This window comes from Cydia pomonella, chromosome 6 (assembly GCF_033807575.1).
Source record: "Cydia pomonella isolate Wapato2018A chromosome 6, ilCydPomo1, whole genome shotgun sequence".
NCBI lineage: Eukaryota > Metazoa > Arthropoda > Insecta > Lepidoptera > Tortricidae > Cydia > Cydia pomonella.
In genome coordinates this window covers 20,226,248-20,243,882 of record NC_084708.1, presented here as the reverse complement: position 1 = coordinate 20,243,882, position 17,635 = coordinate 20,226,248, and the positions used below count along the sequence as shown (strand labels likewise).

The 17,635-nt window shown below is 34.4% G+C and overlaps 2 long non-coding RNA genes across 2 annotated transcripts; both read left to right on the top strand.

Moving 5' to 3' along the window:
• The first annotated feature begins 10,591 nt into the window (after positions 1-10,591).
• LOC133519252 (uncharacterized) lies at positions 10,592-12,754 on the top strand. Its single transcript, XR_009799609.1, has 4 exons — positions 10,592-10,845; positions 11,049-11,158; positions 11,508-11,588; positions 11,949-12,754. It is a non-coding gene; the product is annotated as an uncharacterized LOC133519252 (long non-coding RNA).
• Positions 12,755-12,819: 65 nt separating this feature from the next.
• LOC133518655 (uncharacterized) lies at positions 12,820-13,968 on the top strand. Its single transcript, XR_009799505.1, has 2 exons — positions 12,820-13,101; positions 13,543-13,968. It is a non-coding gene; the product is annotated as an uncharacterized LOC133518655 (long non-coding RNA).
• Positions 13,969-17,635: the final 3,667 nt, after the last annotated feature.

The window sequence follows — 17,635 nt, the reverse complement described above, 5'->3', positions numbered from 1 at the left end:
CACTAGCTTGGCTCTTCCTATTTATACCCTCTAAATTTTAGTATTACAACGTTCATTTCGTCCTGATCGTCTCAATCGCTCTCTTCGTTGCGTTTGTCGCCCAAAGTATCTTCTGTACTCTTCTAACTTTTCATCGACGACATTTTGGCTCCAGAGTGCAAGCGAATTTGAACTTACTGTGTATGAACTTAAGATTCATTTTTAAATAACTCATTTATTCGGAATTTTTCCTATGGGATTTGTTTTTTTCTAATTTTTAAGTAAAATACTTGATTTTTAATGAAATTTAATACTAAATCAGATATATTTATTATTTACTAACAATTTTTAATAAACTTCCTTCTTTGAAATTGCGTATTTTTGATGTTATGAAGAAAATAACCTAGAATAATATTTATCATGTTTTCTCGAATTTCCTGTTATTTCCACTATTAATTATGACTGAAATTATCTTTTAACCATATATCCTAATTTTCTACAGCTTCATTTAACTTCTAAAACCCCAATTTTCCATAATTTTTAACATTTGAATTTTACATGAACAAATAATAACCTAATTTATTATTTACATGTTTTCCTGTATGTCCTACTATTTCCTTTATTAATTATAGCTAGAATTATCTCTTAAAACATGTGTCCTAATTTTATACAGCATCACTTAGCTTAGAATCCCTCAATTTCCTATAATTTTTATCATTTGAAACTTTTCTTGTTTATCTCTTACTAGTAAGAGTAGGAGATAACTTTCTTAAATAATTGTCTGACTTTACATATAATATTCTATATAAATCAACTGGAATATTCTTCTTTTATCTCTTTAAAACACCTTGATTTCTTAGTGAAATTCAGGCTACAATTTTAGGGTTTAAATGCTTACATTCTGTCAAATATTTTCCTATGTACAATTTAGCTTATAATATTATTTATTTGGAGTTTCAGTTTCATACTTAACACAATTTTCAGGGTAAATACATAATATGATTCTCTAGTTTTATAGTAATTAACATAATTAAGTTTCCAATTGTTCAGAAATCATCTATGCAAAAGTTACATACATAACTTCGTTTTACATGATTATGTTTCAACCTTATGTGAAGAGACTAGTCTTCCTATGAAATTCTCTGCAATCCCAGCCTATTTAATACTATCCCGCATAGATTCAAACATTAAATTCTTTAATTAATAATGTCAATGAACCCTTTGTGATATTTGATTTCCTATCCAGCTCAGTATTAACAAAAGTATTCCTATATACAATTATATGTCCCTATGTCTCTAATTAACGATGGCTGAGGACATCTGTCTCGTTACAGTCTGCCCTTCGTGATGTTTGACGCGCGAAGGATATTAGTACTTCAAACAGAAAACATCACGCACCCCAAAATGATAAAGTTATCGATATTTCACCCACCAAGTGTGATTTCACCCTATCTGAATAACCACCAATCAAAAAGTTGACAGCAGCATCAAAAAGAGTAAAATTATAAGTGTGATATGTAAAATGACCATTACTCAGTAATAACCAGCTAATTATGAAGAGGAATCCCAGTCTTTAAGGTTTAATTAGTTTCATGAGGCAAGATTATAAGGAAGCCAGAATGTCCACTCTCAGATGAAGTACGAAAGTGTGAATTCTCGTAATCTCTAATAGAAACTTACTCTGCCCACTCGTTTGATATCCTTAAGCCAATTTTTTTTGACATACAAATATCGCATCCACATTGTCCGGACTAACGATGAGACAAGGTAGTCTTCTCCAAAAATGATCATTCCTTTTATGATATATAACCTCCCACAATAATATTCCCATGAACCAACAACCAGTCCGCAATTCTCATCAAATCAACTAGTATCACCTTTTATGGCGTAATGTCCCCACTCAAATGTAGGCAAATCAATTACTAAATACTTGAAAGATCAAAATATTCTTCATTGATTCTCCCACATCCGAATACAGGATGTGTGGATTTTTAATCATCACCGCGTGTTGAGTGTCTCATTGTCAAAGAAATACTCCTAAAACTGGTATCTTCTATCCTAACACCAACTTTTCCTTGACAATGATCGTTGATATCCCTTTACGACCCCTTCCTTCCCGTCCCTAAGCTCAATCATTCGAAATATCCATAACTTTGATGACCATATTCCAGATTTTGTATCATTAAACAAAAATAACTCTCCTACACAGAAATCATTCATTAAACACCATAATAGTATATTACCCTAACATTTGCCTACCTACACTGTCAAGTTAGTATATTTCCCTAACATTTGCCTACCTACACTATCAAGTTAGTATATTTCCCTAACATTTGCCTACACTGTCAAGTTAGTATATTTCCCTAACATTTGCCTACCTACACTATCAAGTTAGTATATTTCCCTAACATTTGCCTACCTACACTATCAAGTTAGTATATTTCCCTAACATTTGCCTACCTACACTATCATTGCTTATCTCATTATTTCGTTTAAAAACACAAAATCATTATAAACATGGTCAAAATAAATTAAATTTCCTAAACGCATGAATATTTAATTAACTTTTAACTTTCGGAAATAATAAAAAAACTGTGAACAACTTTTTTCTGTTTATACAAGTACCCCATAAATATGAATATTGTGCAAACTCCAACATTATAATATAACAAAACCATATATCAAAATACTATTTTGCCTATCATGAATGCAGCTACCACGTCCGAAAACTCGCTCAAATTAGGAATTTTAAAAGTAAATGTTTACACGAGTTCCCTGGCCTGTTCACCGCACCCACTATGGCAAAAATTTAAAGGAATTTTCTTCTCCGAAAATCACATATCACAGGTATAATAAATCTTGCATACAATTGCTTAAAAAAACTAAAATCAATTTTTTTTTTTTTTTTTTGCAAACTTTTTACAGTTACAACGTCTATTACCAACTAGACAAATTAAAATTTGTTTCAATTAAGTTTCCTAACTTACAGTAAACTAGTGCCATCTATTGTCGAATAAACATAAAACTATTAGAAATTCTCTTAACAATATATAAAACTTCTATCTACATTCCATTATCTAGTTTAAAGCTCATACAGTACCATCCAGTGTTAACTAGACGAAGTAACACAATAATAATCTTAATACTATACAAAATACTTAATATCTTAAAATTGTTTCGTGTCTCAGTCTGCAGCACCATCTATTATTGAATAGAAAAAATACTGAAACTAAAAATAAATTTATTTACCTTAAGGATAATGCTACTCATCATATCGTTAATTAGTCTGCGATAAATACAGTGTCATCTCGTGATGGTTTTAATAAATAAAAGATAGAAATGTATATATTTTCTTTAAGTAAAATCTTCAGTAGCAGATCGCTAGCTAGTTCCTAGGAGGCATAGTGACATCTCGTGGTGTTTTTAAGAATTAAAATATTTTAGCACTAAGTAAAATCTTAAGGAGAACATCGTTATCTACTTTCGAGAGGGTACAGAGAAAACTAGCGTTAAATTGTAACTTAAAATTTTGTAAATTATTAAAGACATTATATTCATTATAAATACTCTAATGGTCTTCTAAATAGATATGTAATTAAAATTATTATGAATTAAAATGACTCACGTTTCTTGTTCTGGTGACAGAAATGTCCGTTGCGCTCGTTCAGCAGCCCCCCGTCAACTTGTGTTGATCCACGAAGTTTATTCTGCTTGCTAATGATGTGGCTATCTTGAAAGTTACCTTCAGCTAGGAGATCCTCGGTTGTCGTAATCAGACGATTTTAAACATTCCCTGGTAACTCATAATAAATACAACATTAATCCCCTAAATCTGAACAATACATCTGTGGCTTACATTTTCGATCGAAGGCCTTTATTAATCACATTTGATTTAATATTTTCTTTCACAATTTAAACTATTCTCAAGAAACTTTACCAAATAATCATTAGTGTATATATCAGTCTAATGTACCAAGGGTTCCGTACAATATTAGCATGAAAAATCCGATTCTTGATACTTATTCTATTAAGTTTTATGAATGTTTTAGGAGAAACAAACTTAATTTTGCAGTTGAAATTTTATTGCCGGCATACAATACCATATGTAGAAATTTGTTTATCAACTGCAGACAGTTAAACTTTATTAATTCTTTCACTAAAAATACAAATTTACGAACTACGGACGTGTTATCTTATTTGTGACGTTATTTAGAGGGTTTATCTCGTAGAACAATTATTGAATGAAACAATTGGCATAAATTAACCTCTTATCTATTTGTATTTTTAAATTGAACTATATACTATATTCCATACATAGAAGTGTTGTACTTAGGATATGATAAATATAGGCTCAAGGTATGTACAATGAAACGAGCTAAAGTAGGCTTAAATTCCTAAAATAAAAATTATTTATTTACATTAGTCTTTACAAAAAATATAATAATTAAAATATAGAGAAAAAACACACACACTACATACACTACACTACATAAATAACTGGAAAACTAAGTAACATCTCACAAATGACATAGGTAGGTTTCGAACCCACTTTCTTCTGCTTCAAAATCAATTCTTTGATCCACTTAACCAAATATGATATATCAGTAGCTGCGAAATAAGTGACTCGTTTTAATATTAGCACTGCCCTTATTATCAAAGGCATCCCATCAAGACTTAACGTCGATTAATTTCTTTAAAAATTAAATATTATGGGCATAATCTTACTCAACCTGGCCTGGTCCCGTACCGAACTATACAGATACCATGGATACTGAGCTAATATATACTTACATATATAAATACATATGCACTCTGTTGCATAGAAAACACCCATGGTTCTAAGACAGATTTCTTGTTCTTCACACAATTAAATACACTTACCAGGATTCGAACCCAGATTCAATGACTTCAAAATAGGCAGATTCACTACCCACCAGACCAGACAGACTCTAGGCAGAGATGCGTGATGGAATATAGAAGTGGTCTATACCAAAGGCATATTTAATTTTTGAGGAGGAAAGCTAATGATAGGTCAGAATATAACTTTCATTAATAAATTATTTTGTATTTATTTAATCTAACACTAATGACCTTACTATTAAAACACTATCAACACTATCTATCAATTTAAGAGGGAAAATAATTTAAAATCTATTCTTACAAACTAACTTATAAATGTATTAAAAAAAATTAAATAAACATTATATTGACACTTCTGCACTTAAACTTAAAACATAACTGTTCCCTTTATTAACTTGCTGAAATAGTATTACTTTCTTCAGATTTGTCAATTCAGAAGCTTGTTCTCTTCTCTCCAAGTTAACTCTGCTTCCTTTCGAGCCGTTGGTCCAGTGAACGTTTGTTCAATCACTGTGGCATTTCTTAGAAGAGGTGATTCAGAAGTAGTACTGATCAATGTTATGTTATGTATGATATTGATGAGGTTCCTCCAAAAGATGTACACTCTTTACTGCAGAATTTCCTTTCCTTTCTCTAGTTTATACTGCTCCTTGATTCTAGGCTAATTTCCGCTAATAAGTCACTTATATCACCATGAACCGGTAAATCTTGAAGATAAATTCCTCCACAAACTGGTTCGACGATCCGGCCATAGTCGCAAGAATTGATGTGAGAAACAACGCACGAGCACACAGTGTAACGATCCCTGATGTAGGTTTTCGCATGGCAGTAGATGTAGAAATCATCTATATTATATCATATGATGACATGATGATTCTTTTCTTCAAAAATTCTCAATCACATGCTGGGTCACTTGTATCATATAATTGTCTTATCTCCTGTTTCTAAGCTGGTAAAATGCTTTGAGGCATCTTGTCGTGTATGATGATCCCATGTAACTACTTTGAAGTGATGGATTGATTACACAATCAATTTTATTTCGATAACGCTGTCATGTAATTTAGATTATTTACAGAACTCTGAGAGATATTTATTCAGTCTTTCCTCTTCTCTTGATGGTGGAACGTTTCTTCGTTTTGCTTTCTTTAACTATGCGTATAATAAATAAAAACAAATTATCATCATATTTCTTATCCATCAATTTTGTAGGTTATAATTTATTTTTTCTTTACATTTTGTCCATTTTGACCTTCAAGATAAACATAAAGTATAAAACAGCCAAGGTGACAATTGCTAAATCGCTTCGAAAACCAAACGCTTTGTGTCTCTCTTTCACTCTTCCATATTAGTGCGACAGTGACAGTTGCGCTATGATCACTACTAAGCGTAAGCGTCTTACATGTTGGCTACTCGGCCCGTTCCGTTCATTGGTAGGCTTAAGGCTACCCAACTTAACAATAATTATTCTCTGTGGTTGAAATCAGGTCTCCACAGACTGTACGATATCCAGACACGGCAACTAACTATTTATAATATTTTACACAACATGAACATTAACACACACGCATACGCGAACGATTCATTATCACTACACTTTTGTGTTATACCTTTTTAAAATGATGAGGTAAACACTTCAAAAATTCATCCTTATCTATTAATCATAAAATGGTATTCGCGTGAAAGAGATAAAAACAAATACAAAATCGCACTTATATTACACTCCTCTCCTCCCTGTGTCGTATTTCCCAATATTGAGAGTCATGGCCTGCCTTTTGCATCACTTTCTCTCTTATGATCTTTCTCTATCTGTTTCTGTCTCTGGCGGCAGTGGTGCGTAATTGGTCAGAACAATGTATTTGACTGCGTCCGCATCCAGGGCTTTTCTCGTCTACCTTGCTTTTCACACTTACTTCACACCATGAAATCTTGAACACTCGCTAATCATCATTATAAGGTTTTCTTCGTTCCATGTTTATTCTTCTACAATCTTTGTGTCAAATTAAATTATGGTTTCCAATGAATTTCTTAAATACGTTCCTCCTTTTCTCCCTCTATATCTCTCTCTTTCCATACATAAACATGACAGTGGTCAAAATTCAGTTCTAAATGCAATAACTCGGTCTATTACGAATTTCATTTCACAATACATTATATCATTATTATTTTTACTAGAAAAGAAAATACTTTTGTGTTCATTACAGAATCTTTCTTCTTTTTATTCTTCATGTATCACAACACACGTAAAAACTCGAAGCACAACTAACTAAAAACGCACACAATTAATCGCAAGATCTGTAGAACCCTTAAGAGCCCTTAATCCTTGGAGCGTTCTCCGATTTCACGAAATAACGCTCGATAGATGGCGTTGGCGCTCGGTACGCGAGCGCCGGCAACGCGACGCGCGTTTCAATGCAGACTAGAATAATCTTGATAGTTTTCAATATAATTTCAAGCAACATTAATTTTAGTGTCATATGATATCATATGGGCACTCTTTATTTTATTGTATATGCACAGTAGTTTTTTTTTTAATGTACACTACTACTAAGTGACTAAGTGTACAGACTACAGAGTGTACTATAACCCTTGCTCTTTATTCTGTCTCTTTCACACCAATGGAAAATGAAGAAGTTACTAAATGACTGCAGGTATAAATAAAGTATATTAGTGCGATAGAGAGACAGATAGTGTTTCGTTGTCGTATCGTAAACGATTGGCATGTTGGCCACACACTTGCTTAGTGCCTAGCCAAAATACCAATCGTTTGCGTATATTAGTGCGATAGAGAGAGAGTAGTGTTTCGTTGTCGTATCGTAAATGATTGGCATGTTGGCTACGCACCCATGATACCTAGCCAAGAAGCCAATCGATTGCGCATATTAGTGCGATAGAGAGACAGATAGTGTTTCCTTGTCGTATCGTAAACGTTTGGCATGTTGGCTACGCACCCATGCTGCCCAGCCAAGATGCCAATCGTTTGTGCATATTAGTACGAGAGAGAGACAGATAGTGTTTCGTTGTCGTATCGATTGGCATGGTGGCTACGCACCCATGCTGCGTAGTCAAGATGCCAATCGTTTGCGCACATTAGTGCTATAGAGTTTCAGTGTTATTTGAAATCACGTTAGGGTTTGTATTATTATTTTTGACCCGAATGAAGTCCATCCAGGTTCTTATGATGGAGTCAGGAGTTGGTCACCAGAACTCCTAATCTACTCATTATAATTCCATCGTGCTTGGGCTCAAAAGATTTGCCCTGACGAACACCATCGATCTAGATGAGGTCCATTAGGAGTTCTGGTGACCAACTCCTGACTCCATCATGAGACCCTGGGCCTCATCTAGATCGATGGTGTTCATCAGGGCAAATCTATTGATCCCAAACACGATGGAGTTATGATGAGTAGATTAGGAGTTCTGGTAACCAGCTCCTGACTCCATCATGAGACCCTGGACCTCATCTAGATTGATGGTGCTCGTCAGGGCAACTCTATTGAACCCAAACACGATGGAGTTATGATGAGTAGATTAGGAGTTCTGGTGACCAGCTCCTGACTCCATCATGAGACCCTGGACCTCATCTAGATTGAAGGTGCTCGTCAGGGCAACTCTATTGAGCCCAAACACGATGGAGTTATGATGAGTAGAGTAGAAGTTCTGGTGACCAACTCCTGACTCCATCATGAGACCCTGGACCTCATCTAGATCGATGGTGCTCATCAGGGCAAATCTTTTGAGCCCAAACACGTTGGAATTATAATGAGTAGATTAGGAGTTCTAGTGACCAACTCCTGACTCCATCATGAGACCCTGGACTTTATCTAGATTGATGATGCTCGTCAGGGCAAATCTATTGAGCCCGAACACGATGAGGTTATGATGAGTAGTTTAGGAGTTCTGGTGACCAACTCCTGACTCCATCATGAGACCCTGGGCCTCATCTAGATCGATGGTGTTCATCAGGGCAAATCTATTGAGCCCAAACACGATGGAGTTATGATGAGTAGATTAGGAGTTCTGGTGACCAGCTCCTGACTCCATCATGAGACCCTGGACCTCATCTAGATTGAAGGTGCTCATCAGGGCAACTCTGTTGAGCCCAAACACGATGGAGTTATAATGAGTAGATTAGGAGTTCTAGTGACCAACTCCTGACTCCATCATGAGACCCTGGACTTTATCTAGATTGATGATGCTCGTCAGGGCAAATCTATTGAGCCCGAACACGATGAGGTTATGATGAGTAGATTAGGAGTTCTAGTGACCAACTCCTGACTCCATCATGAGACCCTGGACCTCATCTAGATCGATGGTGTTCGTCAGGGCAAATCTTTTGAGCCCAAACACGATGGGATTATAATTAGTAGATTAGGAGTTCTGGTGACCAACTCCTGACTCCATCATGAGAACTTGGACTTCATCCGGGTCAAAAATAATAATGCAAACCCTAACGTAATTTCAAGTGAAAATGCGTTTTTCAGAAAATCGCAGCCAAATAACACTAGACCTTACTCATAGTGTTGTGTTCCTGCTGGTGAGTAAGGTTGCCAGAGCTCAACGAGGGGTGGGAGGGGGTTAGGGTCGGCAACGCGCATGTAACTCCTCTGGAGTTGCAGGCGTACATATGCGGGCCGTATGCTTGTTTGCCACCGACTTAGTATTAAAAAAAAAGTAACACTGAAAATCCATCAATAAGCGAGTCTGTTAGGCATACTGTAAAAAATGAACTTTTATTAAGATTTTCTAATCGCAGTATATAGCACTTCTCGGAACTCCGTAGCTGATTACGATCGCAACGAATGCCTGACAATCGAGCACAGGTCCGTCCTCTAAGCGCGCTCCGCGCGGACTGAGAGCGGGGCGTCGCTGCTGCGTGATTTATACGTGTTTTAAAAAAATATAAATTTACGGCAATGTAGGTCCCATAGTTACGATTTTTTTTTTATAGGTTAACATAAAGTTACAGTTTGCTTTAATATTATTTTTAAAGCAAAATATGCGTACAATTTGCGGAAATAAAATATAATAAAACCCTGTTTTCGCCAAAAAAATGAAGAAAACTCGGAAGGTATTTTATCAGTTTTTTCAAATGAATCTTCGATTGTTAATCATTCCAGCCCCTCGTACGAGATATGTTGAATCAAATTGTAGTCATTCATGTACCAAATGATTCTTGTTTATAGCAAAATTGAGAACCGAAACGCCACATCTCACTGCAAAATTTGGAAAAGACTCCCAAAAAACCTCATTAAAAAAGAGGTTTAAAAGAGAAAATGAAAATTTGAACTGTTGGAGCCCCTAGTTTAGGAAACGATTATTTAAGTACGTTATCAGTTCTTGAATAAATACTAATAGTTACGTCGTAATCTTGAATGAAAAAGGAAGCATTTTACAAAATACGCTCGTCTGTAGGAATAAGGACTCTTAATGACAAGTGTAAATGCGTCTCCGTCATTTTCTCGTATCTAAGAAATATTCATACAAAAAGACACTACCAACATAAGGAAATAGAACGCGAACGCTTCAACGCCATTTTGTTGTTATCTATGATCCGCTCCTTACACTATTGCGTACATATTAAAGCGTCAATTTGACATTGTATTGAATTCAGTGTATCCCTTTCATTTTAAGAACTAATAAAAGAGACGTGTTTATTGAATCCCGTTTTGATTATGCATCATGGTGATTTACCACTAGAAAATTACGTCCACCAGCACACATGCAAAACAAAGTTCGAAATGGCTATAATAGTTTGATGTGTTATCTTAGTTTGTAAGTTTAATAAGAATTTCAGACTTTAAATAACGTTTTGCTTTTATAAAGCCGTGTGATTAATTGTAAATATGAATCTATGTACAGTGTCCTGAGTGTTTGATCTTGGTTCCGAATTTAAAATAAAGTTTGCAAGAACCTACAAAAAGACCTTGACGTGAACTTAAAACTAAATACATGAAAATTATTGTAAAAGCGGACTAAAAGTTTAAGATGATTACGGAACAGAAAATGGTATGTATTTTCTTCAGTTTTAAACCATTATCTAAACCATATTAATGTATTTTTGCAATTCAATCCCATAAAAGAGTTCCCCTTAATGAACAAGCTATGTATAATATTTTATTTCTATCCAGTCTTTCTGACAATTTCGTTCTGAACAACATCTACTATTTTTTTTCATAACCTTTATTTAATAAATTTGTTTTGATTTTCAGGTTATAAAAGCAATACATCCAAAGTGAAACAATAAGTGCGAGAACTTGAATGATTTGTGCCTAAGCCGCGCCTTTTGAATTGACAAAGTCAAATCAATGAAAACTATCATGTAAGTACAAAATTTGAAATAACCTCTTGCTAAAAAGTGATCCCTTAATGAATTTTAAAAGAAAGAAACACTGACTGCCCTTTACATTTTAACCTCTTTGTCACATTTGGTTTTTTTTTAATTAACCTAAGCCATTAACAAAGAATCAAGTAAACATAACCTCACTTATAAACTAAATAAACCTAAGTACAAGTAAACTAAATCTACTTAAGCAAGTTTAAATTTACATTTATTTGCCAAAATGCCATACTACAACCTGTAATACACTCTTCCATAAGTTAATCCCAACTATACTATTTTGTCATTGAAACCCATTCTTTAACAAAAAAAATGTCTTACAAATTTTCAGCCTATCGGAGTGTACTTAGCCTGACTCAAAGAAACTCTACACCTGGTCTAACTACTTTCCATGACTTCTCCACTAATTCAGGTAAATGTTTACTATTTGACTTGTTTTTACCAAATAAATTCCAAAATGTTAAATATTATATAATAAAGGGTCAGCTGTGAAACTCTGACATTTCTGTTTGAAATTAAATAACATGTAACAATAATAAACAACATTTTCATGTCAGATTTTAGTTCTAAAATGTATCAAACCAAACACACAAGTCCAATTGCATTTATAGTATGACAAAAATTAACTCTAATGCCTATCTACTATGTAATCTCTGTTCCTGGGTAGCTGGCTTAACTATATTAGACAGAATCTAAGCTTAATTTATACTTTACTCTTTGATTATGACCTAACTACTATATGTTAATAATTTATTTCTCTGTAAAATTTCAGAACAGCAAAAGTTACCAGCTCCAAACACTTCGTTTGCAACTCAACTCTGCATCCTGAAATATTTAATCTGGGCAAAAACATTGAGATTCTGATTTGTGTTAACAACAATGAGCTGACAACATCCTCTCCCAACACATTAACAACTTTGAGACAGCAACGCCTCTCCCCCAAAGGTGCTGATCTATATAGAAAAACAAATAAAATGAGCCTGCCAACCTTTAGTTTATGAATCATCATTAGTATCCAATCGAGTTTCAAATGAGGTAAAATACTACAAAATCGCTGATGCAGAGTAACAAGATTACAGGCTGGAAAAATGCACCAATCCATTGTGAATAAAAACACCTACAGAAGACTAAGAAGATATAGGCTGCCCTTGTTCCATCAAACCTACTTGAAAGTTGTAAATGTAGTCACATGACTTATTATGCTTTACTATTTCGAATCCATTGTAAAACCAGCACTATCTTGTGACTAAAAAACATAGAGATTGAAGATCCTAGTACTTCAAGTCTTCGCTTACATGTTGCTATGGGATTCTAGACTCTGTTTTTAAGCTTTAAATACATAGAGTATGTATCAACCTGCAATTATGAAGCAAATTGTGACACTGACAGTAAGACGCAGAAGATTATGGCCACGCTTGCCCCTTCAAAACCTGTTAGAAAAACAAATGTACTTACATGATTCATCAGGCTTTCCTTCTACTAACTGCTTGTAATGTCTGCACTTCATTTGACTGAAAAACTTAGTAAATGACTACAGATTCCTGACAACATGTCCCTGCGATTGGTTCTACACGTTTCCTGAACAAAATCATGCAGACAAACGCCTTTTAACCTAGAGTCTGTGACAAGACGGAGTAGTCGCCGCGACGGAAATGAAGATAAATAGATTACAGTATTTCTAGAAGAGAAATTAGCAACAAATACTATTTATGATCCCAATATGTCAAATGAAAGCCGTAACTCCGAGCGTCCTACACACTTGTCAAGATGATTCAACTTGAGTAAACTAGGAAAGGTAAAACTGAAATGAAACGTGCCCATAAGATCACAGAAGATAGCATGGCATGGCGCAAGTTCGTGCAGACACCCTGCATCCTAGAAGTGTCCTGAGACCAACATCATGTATTATGTTGTCAAGCAAAAAGGTATCTTTCATATTTTACTTAAACAAAAATGAATTTAAATTTAACAGATAGAGAATTAAGTATGTTTGTATGTCTGAATACCCTATCAGTGTTATTGTTATTTCGATTCTAATATTAAATCTAGTTGTTAATACATGCATACAGACATCCTTACATTTTATGTAGTGATTAACCTAATTTGGTCTACATGGTACCTACATAGTTACTCTTAAGTTATGTGTTATCAGCCAAGTAACATCTGAAAATCGCTAACTACATCTCCCTATAAATGTATTCTAGTAATATATCTACAAATTTAAATTCCCTAATCCTTACTTTAACCTTAAACTAAATTTTAAACTTACAAATGTTAAAACATACAAGAAAAACAACAAAATTGATATGTTGAAACCATTTAACCCAAGCAATAGATATTGATTTTATTTATTTTTCTGATTTCAGAAAGTCTGCAATCTCTCCTGTTCTCTAGTCTAATCAACCTGAGGTCTGCTGTCCGATACCACAACAAATCATCATACTACAAGCTGTTTAAGAAAATTTCACTAATTATGCTATGCATTTGACTCCATGTGTAATATACATGTAATATGTGACAGGAATGTGTTACTTGGTCATTAATAAAGGAAATATTCCGCTTTATTTCAACCCCATCTGTGTGCTAGCCTTGACCTTTTACCTTTACAAATAGATTAACCGCAATCAAACTAAATACTATTTTTTTCCAATATTTAGACTAGATAACTAGCTTTCTAAATAACTGATCTATAAATAGCAACATAGCAAATTAGATATCTACGATAACAATTTATTACTAACTGCCCTTAAAATATAAGACTCGAGCCTAGCTTACAGATTTACCATTAGGCACCCATTATGAAACAGTCTCCAAAGACATCCCCATCTGTCCAAGTGTAAGTTAATGATAAACCCAAAAATTACTAAACAGGTTTCCACACGATGGCCCTATCAATAGAATGATTCTAAAACAAAGTTTAGGTATAGTATAATTTAGAGCAAATACCCATTTTCTACCACGCTATAGTATCCTTCAAACAGGAAGGGCACGCTGACTGATGTCATATCCTTACAATTCATAACTTAATAATGTCAAATCTCGCAAAATAATCCCGAAAAATACTAGAGTTAAAATTACAAAACGAATTGCGAAAGAACGGCTTCTAAAGAAAATGCAATCATCAGTCGAACTGGTAATCAGTGAGTCCCTTTAATAAGACGTATACAATGTTTGTACTTAAATAAATGAATAACGCTTTAAAGACAGGGTAATAATTTCCTTTTTGTTATCTAAGATTAATAGAAAGTTAATATTTCCAAATGTTGCAAGAAATATTTGAAACTTTATAGTCAATGATTTAAAGTAAAGATAAGCTCATGCATACAATTCCGACCTATCTAATCACTGTTGTAAAGTGTCAGATGGTCAAAGACACACGCTAAAGTAGACCGCACTCCCGCCCTAGTATATAAGTCTAGGTTAATAGCTTGAGGGAGGCCTTAGGCCCTCTCTTTCTTTAAAGCGACGTCGAAGTGACAAATAAATGTTACCATTATTGCCGCAGCTAAACAAGCCATGCTACTATTTCTATTGATATAAATGTCGTTATAATAGATTTTGCCGTGCTAGATCAATAATTTCACTTAAGAATATTAAGTATGAATATGTGGGAGTCAAAAACATATTAAGATGTGCTAGATAAATTCATATTAAGATATGTGTGTGTGTGTGTGTGATATTAATTATATTAAGATGTGCTAGATAAATACATCTCTGTTTTAAATTACAAACAAAACTCTTCGTAACCAAAGAAGCATAATTTTAACTACTTAAATATCAGCATTTAGAAAGGGACTATTATAAAGTGAAGCAATAAACCAGCCTAAAGAGCACCAAGCAAAGTCAATCAACCGTCATAATGAAACAAAATGATCGCTTAAAACCAATCTTAAACAAGAAATTAATGAAATCTGAAATGATTTACCGATGAATCCGATGATATGAAAACTCGCGAGTGTATTCGATTTTCCCGTAATGATTCCTACATAATTTCAAGACAATTAAGCATTTAAAAGAAATTGGAAAAGGCGTCACGTGATGTCATTCCACTGTGTAATTCGCCATACAACTGAACACAGGGGTGTTACTAAATGCGATCTTGACACCCAATGTATTGGCCCAATTGGTAATGATCGTAAGGCCCGTCTTTACAAAACAATATATATGTCCATGTCAACCGAACGTTCAAACAAGAGAGTAACCTTGACGTAGTTGTCAAAATGCCCGGCTTGCGATAACTAAGTTTACATGAACTTTTTGTAATAAATAAACTATTCAACCATGTTATTATGTTCAAATCGCGCGTATAAAATAACAAAACAAAGGAATGCAGTGATTTGAAATGTGGATAGGTATGGTGTTGTGTAATGTAAAGTGAAAAACCAAGATTGTGTAACTTATGTTTCAAAATATCAGTAAGGAAATATGTAGTAGATATCAATTATCCCCCTTTCCCATTCACTTCAGCAACCGTTCCCACTTTCCTCCAACTTTCACAAAACAACAAACTGACCACAAAGCTTGGAACTTCTGACTCGATATAAAATCTAACTTTGAATAAAAGTTAAATCCTGGTCACGCAAACCAAACTGTAGAAAACCCACCCCTTCACTTACCCCTTTAGCTAATTTCTGATAGTAATCCTAATATAAAAGTATAAAACACCAATAAAGATAACCTAAAAACTTACCATCTATTACTTACTCCCAATGAGTCGTTAGTTCCTTGCTTTGCAGTCTTACTTATAACTATGGCCAGGTGTAGATCGTAGTGGTATCGTTAGGATCCCTAAGTTGTGTCCATTAATAAAACCAAGTTCTTTAGGAAAGTAGGGATAGTCGCTAAAGCAAACAACAGTATAAGGTTTTAAAGCATTTATTTATCAGAAGATGATTTTATACTTATTTTAGTCATATTTAAGAGTTGAAGAGTATTATTTTATCAAGTTTGATTGGTTTTAGTCCCTAACATTACCTGCCTGTCAACTAACTAAGTGAAGGAGTCTACTGTGGCTTCGAAACTTACATACTGATAGGAAGAAAACCACAAGAAACCTATCAGATGCCTAACAACGCGACACAACGAGAGAGATTTCTAATACTATGACTCTAGTTGAAGCTAGTTATCTAACACTCATGCTTACTATCTAAAAATAATTAATATAATTCTACAGTTTCTTAGTAGAGTGCTTCTGTAGATGATAGGAGAAAAGCTTTGAATCTACACCCTGAAAACACATTGGATCCGGTAGTTTCCTCAAACATTTCTATGTTATAACCTTATGAATCTTATTAATAACCGTTTAAATTTACTTGCCATTTCAAAACTACTATCCTCATTACATAGACCTCTCTAAACAAACAAATTAGGAAAAAGCCAAAATATAAATACATAATAGATAAACCCTGATTCAATTCAAACTCCAGATTCACTTGTTATAGCATAGTACTCAAGAGTATAGATGAGGTTTTATTACATCCATAAACTTTCAGGAATGCTTTGCTTACCTGATGTACACTATAAGTTTGAATTCTGAATTGAATCTTAGAATAGTTTTTCATTCCAGATACCTTATTCAATTTGGCAAAGCTCTTTTCCAACCATGTTCATTCTCTTAGATATATTTTATCCAAAGTGAGATCATATATTAGATCTAGATATATTTTTCAGTTGTTTCCAATATAACATATAATTCTGCTATGGCAAAGCTTAGAGATACTTCATTATTTGTAAATTCATCAACAAATATTCAGATTAACAGAATATAAGCACACACATTAATTTAAATAAATGTCTCCCTAAGAATAGAGCTACAAATAATTCGCATAGCCAACATATTATCCTTCTCTATATAATTTCGTACATTATTCAAGACCACTCTCAAACAAATCAGTCTAAACATTGAATGAAACTTAAATAACTGTAAATTATTTAGATTTGCCTCTAAAATTCTAAGTTACACACGAAGGTTGAAATATTAATATACTCAGTCTAAGTGAAAACATAATCACTCACCGGACTCTCGAGGACTACAACCTGTGAAGTACAGCCAGGTACTCTGCCGACAGCACACGGAGCTCTGCTGACTGCTTCGGTCCTCCGTAGAGCTTCTGTCTTCGGAGACTGCCTTTCGGGCTCCGCTCCTCCGTAGGGCTCCGTTCCTCCGTAGGGCTCCGCTGGCTGCTCCGGTCCTGTGTAGATCTTCCGTCTTCGGCTCCGCTGGTTTTCCTTCTTCTATTGGAGGTCTTCTCTTTCCCGCTGCTGGAGACTGAATGCCTCCCACTAGCTTGGCTCTTCCTATTTATACCCTCTAAATTTTAGTATTACAACGTTCATTTCGTCCTGATCGTCTCAATCGCTCTCTTCGTTGCGTTTGTCGCCCAAAGTATCTTCTGTACTCTTCTAACTTTTCATCGACGACATTTTGGCTCCAGAGTGCAAGCGAATTTGAACTTACTG